The sequence below is a fragment of the Oryx dammah genome, unplaced genomic scaffold (genome assembly GCF_014754425.2).
Source record: "Oryx dammah isolate SB20612 unplaced genomic scaffold, SCBI_Odam_1.1 HiC_scaffold_18, whole genome shotgun sequence".
In the NCBI taxonomy this organism is placed as follows: Eukaryota; Metazoa; Chordata; class Mammalia; order Artiodactyla; family Bovidae; genus Oryx; species Oryx dammah.
Window position 1 is genome coordinate 69963226 of NW_024070202.1, and position 6000 is coordinate 69969225.

Sequence of the window (6000 nt, forward strand, 5' to 3'; positions counted from 1 at the left end):
GCAAGGATTATCAGTACCTGTTTTTAGTTCTGAAGAAAGGATAAATCAGAAAGTTAAGTGTTCTGTTGACAGTACCTCAGTTAGTAAATGATTATCCCCAGATTTCAACCCCAGTGAATCCGAAACCAGAAATTGTAACCACTATCACACACAAGCCCTTAATTTGAACAGGGCTTCGAGAACAGAAAAGCTGATTCATACCTACTAATTTTAAGAGAGAGAGAGAAAAAAAGACTGTTGGTGATAAGAGTCTTTTATCCAAAATGCAGGGTATTTATTCTCCAGGGAGGTCAGTCATGACTGGCCAAAAGCCCTCATTTGCTACTCTTAGAAATGGAAGACTGGAAAGGCTGGACCCTGGTCTCACTGATTTCAAACCCCTGGCAAGTAGTTGTTAAACCACAGCCCTCACATCAAAAGAGGAAAAAGAAGCCATTTCCCATAATAGCTGAACAAACAAACTGAGTTCTCTAAAATGCAAGTAGAGACCCTAAGGCTGAGAAAAGTATTATTAGAATGCTCCAAAATCACATAGAAATGCTGTAGTAGAACACATTAGTCTTTAAACAACAAACTTTCATGTGGGAAGGAATGAAGGCATTTATGTCTGTTTCCAACACCAAGCTCCAGGAGGCCTTCCCTGGAGGAAGTAAAATAAGAGGAAGTTCCTACCACAGCCCACTGTTGCAGGAGGAAAAGCAGATGGTCAGTCAGTCAAGAGACCCCTGGTGAAGGGCAGTGTCACCTGAGAGCCACACCCCACTCCTCCAACACCAGTTTCCTCCCTAGTGAAATAGCCACCTCAGAAATGAGAATGAAATAGACCAGCAGGAGAAACAGGGTGGTCCACTGAAATACAGGTCAGGGCTAATCACCTTTCTTCACATCTTCTATATATTTACTTCTGGGTGTATGGTATTTTTTGTCTTCTTTCAAAACAGTCCCATTAGTCAATCTTAAATCTACCATGCCTTTAAAAAGGGGGTGGGGTGGGGTGAGGGTATGGTGCTTAGGACTAGGCATCACTGATCATTGGAAGGGATGGTAGAAACAGCAGAAGCATCTCATCAACTGCATCCTTGGAGCTTGGTCCATCGGATGGAGTAGCCAGTTCCCCCCTTTGGCTGCACTCATCCCTGCCTCCCAGCCCCTCCCAGGGGCTAAGAGGGACTTTATGCATTCCCAGCCGACTCCCACCCCCACGCCCCTAGACGTGTGGAGAAGGCTGCGGACGCAGGGAGTCAGAAGCCCACCACAATCTAGGCCTGTTTCTGCTCTCACTGGCTGGATGACTCTGCTCCCTGGGGCCTTAGTTTCCCAGCCTTAAAATGAGAGGTTTGAAGGAGATCACATGAAAGCCTCCTGCCTGCTCTAAATTTCTAAACCCATTATTCTGATACATAAACGTGTCCTGCAGAAATAGAAGCCCTTACTGGCAAGCAGGGCTTGTGGTTCTACGTCCCCCTTCCATTCCCCTCAATCCCCCGAGGTCCATTTAACCGAAGTATGATACATCAGAACTGAAAAACAGGCTGTTGCTTTCCCGTGGCACCAGACCAAGTAATCAGTCAAACGTGGATTTCCTCTCGGGTCTTTTCCCTCAATCCCACAATCCCAAGAAAACCCCCTGCCTACCCCTCCCAATTTCTAAACTCAAAGCTACCCTTTCGTGAATTAAAAATACCCACCCCAACCCGGCCTGGTGTAAGGTGTCTCAGCACATTTCCCGCGCCCCGCCCCCACTCCGCCGGCGTCCGGGATTCCACCTCTGCCCCACCTTCTCCCCGGGGTGTCTTTTTAGCCGGATCGATCCGATCCGTGCCTCCCCTGGCAAACCAGCCGACCGATTCCTCTTCCCCGGCAGGAAAAGAGGCAACGCCCGGCTCCAACCCCAGGAGACCCAAGCATCTTCCCAGCCCGCAGGGAGAGGCACCTGGGCGCAGAGGAAAGGGCCCCAAGCCTCCGCGAAGGAAAGGAAGGGCGGCTGGGCTAGTCCCTGGTCGCGGTTCCCACCCGGCGGCGCGGGGGAGGCCTTCCCGGCAGATCGCCTGTCACTTACGGGCGGCACCTCCAGGCAGAGCCGGGCAGAGCAGGGCCAGCGGGCCAGCGGGTGGCGGAGTTTGCTGACTCAAAGGCGCGGCGGCGGCGGCGAGCGCCGAGGAGCGCACACGAGCGCAGCCCCGCGCTCCCCGTGCACGTAGCGGCCCCGCGCCCGCGCTCCGCGCCCGCTATCTTGGCCACCGCACCGCCCAACCCAGGTACGGCCCCGCGGAGGCCTGCCCCGCCCCTGCCGCGGACCTGGAAGCTGCCCTCGGCCCCCGAGGCTGGGGAGAGCTGTCCGGCCGCTGGGGGGCGCCACTTAAAAGCCACCAGGAGCTTGCTAACCCCGTCCCGGCCCCTTAGTTACTTACGGAGAGGATGGTTGAATGGGAAGAGTGATGGATAGATAATGGTACAATGTCAATGGTAGAACCTAGGTGGTGGGCATATGATTGTTTACTGAAAAATTCTTTCAACTTTTCTGTATGTTTGAATTTTTTCACAAGACATTCTGGGGGGAAAGAAATGAGGTCTGTCAAGGTGGCTGAATCAGTAAACTGTTTTCCACGTAGCATCTTGGGTTGCATCTGACCCACTTGTTCGCGTGGAAAGCCGCAATAATCACTTAAATCGCTAATGGGTGACTACATGACAGAATAATAAAGGCAGTGTTTTTAAAAATCCACTGAGTAAATGTTAAAGATTTTACTGGTTTTATTCAATGATTCATGACTCAGTTCAGTTCAGTTCAGTCGCTCAGTCGTGTCCGACTCTTTGCGACCCCATGTATCGCAGCACGCCAGGCCTCCCTGTCCATCACCAACTCCCGAAGTTCACTCAGACTCACGTCCATCGAGTCAGTGATGCCATCCAGCCATCTCATCCTCTGTCGTCCCTTTCTCCTCCTGCCCCCAATCCCTCCTAGCATCAGAGTCTTTTCCAATGAGTCAACCCTTCGCATGAGGTGTCCAAAGTACTGGAGCTTCAACTTTAGCATCATTCCTTCCAAAGAAATACTCAGCATCCAGTTCAGCAGATAGGAAGAAGCGCTAAGGAGTTGTACAAAATAAAAGGCTCTTACAGACATAAGGTGGAGAGACAAGGAAGTTATCCTAGCAAAAATCGGATTGGTCATGGCAAGATCACTTTTTTCTAGAAGACAGAGGTCTATCAGGGAGACAGTCACACTGCTGACCAGGTTGATATTAAGTTCCCATTTTGTGATGTCTCAGCAGATGGCCATAGTGGTCAAGAACCCAACTGCTAATCCAGAAGACATAAGAGAGCAGGTTAGATCCCTGGGTTGGAAAGGTCCCCTGGAGGAGGGCATGGCAACCCACTCCAGGATTCTTGCCTGGAGAATCCCATGAGCAGAGGAGCCTGGCAGGCTACAGTCCATGGGGTCCCAAAGAGTCAGATGTGACTGAAGCAACTTAGTACACAGTGCAAGTGCTCACCATAAGTGACTCCTTTCTGGGCCTATTCTCTCTCTTTTAATAGGAGTCTAACATTTCATAATTTAAACATGAATTTTCCCACTAGACACAGCCAGCCCCATTGATCATTCAGGTCATTCCAGGCTTACCTGAAAATATCCAAGTCTATATTCCACACTCAAATTGGCTTAAGAAAACTTCTAAATCTACAATGTTGTGTCCTTAACATCTGGGATCCTAATAATTCATTGCTGAATCTTGGATCACTTGCGTTTAATTTCCTAAAATTGCAACCCAGCTATAACACACAAGTAAATGTAAATATGATCACTTCTGAGAATCAAGTTAAACTGTCTTTTTCAAATTCTTTTCCCTATGCTGCACAAAGCATTGACTAGAAAACAAAATGCAGTATGTGTCTAAGATCCTAAGAGATTCTGCAAAATTAAAATCTTTCTAAGTATATTATCAATAAGAGCACGATTTTACAATGTGGGCAGAGCATTAAAAAATAAAATAAAAAACCTTTGGAGAGTCTATAGGAGTCATTTAAATATCTGACTTCCACAGAAAGGAAGAATATGAAAAAAATTCAGAATAGAATAAAGCAATAATGGATTTTATTCCACTCTATCAGGGTAGCTACTAGGTGGTGTTTCTAGTTTAAGAATTGTAATGTACAACCTGAATGCAGGGGACTGAGCTAAGTGACCACCACATTTTTAGATTGTGACTTTTTGTTATACTATCAGGTAGAAGACTGGACTCTCTGGTTCTTAAGAAATCCTAGGATGCTAATAAAATCACCATAAATTTGCTATTAAGAAGAAATCCTCTTGCCAGTTCCAATCCTACCTCAACTCTGGCTTCTAGGGTCAAGTTAACTGATTCAAACCCCAACTTTATCACCTCTCACTATGTGATACTGGGATAATGAAACTCTCTGGGCCTCGTTTTACCATCTGAAAAAAAAAAAAAAAAGAGAGATGATAATAATAGCACTAGCCTCATAGGGTTGTTGTGGGGGTTAAGTGAAACATTTCAGGTAAAGCTCCTGAACTATGCTAGAACATAGTAAGTGCTCAATAAATTTTTATTATTATAACTATTATTACAACATTATTCTCTTCTCTAATTTCTTTCATCTCCAAATGCCCTTAGTTAGACATATTCAGGAAAGCCAACTGTATCCCCTACCTCTAACTCAAGAATCAATAAGAAGACAGAGTCCATCTGTCTCCTGGGGAAATTGCAAAATGTATAGACAGTAAAAATAGAATTTGCCTGGACTTGATCTTCAGCAGTTATAATTCAGTTCAGTTCAGTCACTCATTCGTGTCTGACTCTTTGCAACCCCATGAATCGCAGCACGCCAGGCCTCCCTGTCCATCACCAACTCCCAGAGTTCACTCAGACTCACATCCATTGAGTCCGTGATGCCATCCAGCCATCTCATCCTCAGTCGTCCCCTTCTCCTCCTGCCCCCAGTCCCTCCCAGTCTTTTCCAAGGAGTCAACTCTTCACATGAGGTGGCCAAAGTACTGGAGTTTCAGCTTTAGCATCATTCCTTCCAAAGAAATCCCAGGGCTGATCTCCTTCAGAATGGACTGGTTGGATCTCCTTGCAGTCCAAGGGACTCTCAAGAGTCTTCTCCAACACCACAGTTCAAACGCATCAATTCTTCGGCGCTCAGCCTTCTTCACAGTCCAACTCTCACATCCATACATGACCACAGGAAAAACCATAGCGTTGACTAGACGGACCTTAGTCGGCAAAGTAATGTCTCTGCTTTTGAATATGCTATCTAGGTTGGTCATAACTTTTCTTCCAAGGAGTAAGCGTCTTTTAATTTCATGGCTGCAATCACCATCTGCAGTGATTTTGGAGCCCCCCAAAATAAACTCTGACACTGTTTCTACTGTTTCCCCATCTATTTGCCATGAAGTGATGGGACCGGATGCCATGATCTTCGTTTTCTGAATGTTGAGCTTTAAGCCAACTTTTTCACTCTCCTCTTTCACTTTCATCAAGAGGCTTTTTAGCTCCTCTTCACTTTCTGCCATAAGGGTGGTGTCATCTGCATATCTGAGGTTATTGATATTTCTCCTGGCAATCTTGATTCCAGCTTGTGTTTCTTCCAGCCCAGTGTTTCTCATGATGTACTCTGCATATAAGTTAAATAAGCAGGGTGACAATAGACAGCCTTGACGTACTCCTTTTCCTATTTGGAACCAGTCTGTTGTTCCATGTCCAGTTCTAAATGTTGCTTCCTGACCTGCATACAGATTTCTCAAGAGGCAGGTTAGGTGGTCTGGTATTCCCATCTCTTGAAGAATTTTCCACAGTTTCTTGTCATCCACACAGTCAAAGGCTTTGGCATAGTCAATAAAGCAGAAATAGATGTTTTTCTGGAACTCTCTTGCTTTTTCCATGATCCAGCAGATGTTGGCAATTTGATCTCTGGTTCCTCTGCCTTTTCTAAAACCAGCTTGAACATCAGGGAGTTCACGGTTCACGTATTGCT

At 46.4% G+C, this 6000-nt stretch overlaps 1 protein-coding gene across 1 annotated transcript in view; it reads right to left on the minus strand.

The window, feature by feature from the left end:
• Nucleotides 1–2263, minus strand: part of SNX10 (sorting nexin 10) — a 66503-nt gene extending 64240 nt beyond the window's left edge. The window contains exon 1 of the mRNA XM_040259741.1: nt 2060–2263. The gene's annotated coding sequence lies outside the window, so the exon portion shown is untranslated. The remainder of the gene's footprint in view (nt 1–2059) is intronic.
• Nucleotides 2264–6000: the final 3737 nt, after the last annotated feature.